This window comes from Morone saxatilis, unplaced genomic scaffold (assembly GCF_004916995.1).
Source record: "Morone saxatilis isolate NCDOM2014 unplaced genomic scaffold, NCSU_SB_2.0 Contig9, whole genome shotgun sequence".
Taxonomy (NCBI): Eukaryota; Metazoa; Chordata; class Actinopteri; family Moronidae; genus Morone; species Morone saxatilis.
This window is the reverse complement of record NW_023340268.1, coordinates 13,681,370-13,681,597: the sequence shown is the minus strand read 5'-3', so window position 1 is coordinate 13,681,597 and position 228 is coordinate 13,681,370.

Sequence of the window (228 nt, the reverse complement as noted above, 5' to 3'; positions counted from 1 at the left end):
GCCACATTCAGCCGGCGTGGGAAAGCCAGGCAGAGACGGAGCTCACACAGGCGGAGCGGGGCTGCAGTTGCATAGTCCCTATCCGGGGATATATGGAAGAGAAAGAAAACACAAAAAAAAAAAACAACAAAAAAAAACGAAGAAGAAAGGAAGGAGAAAATCCCAAGAAGAGCGTGGTTTTTCTGGAGGGCTGCATCACGCGTTTTTGCCTTTGTCCTATGACACCCC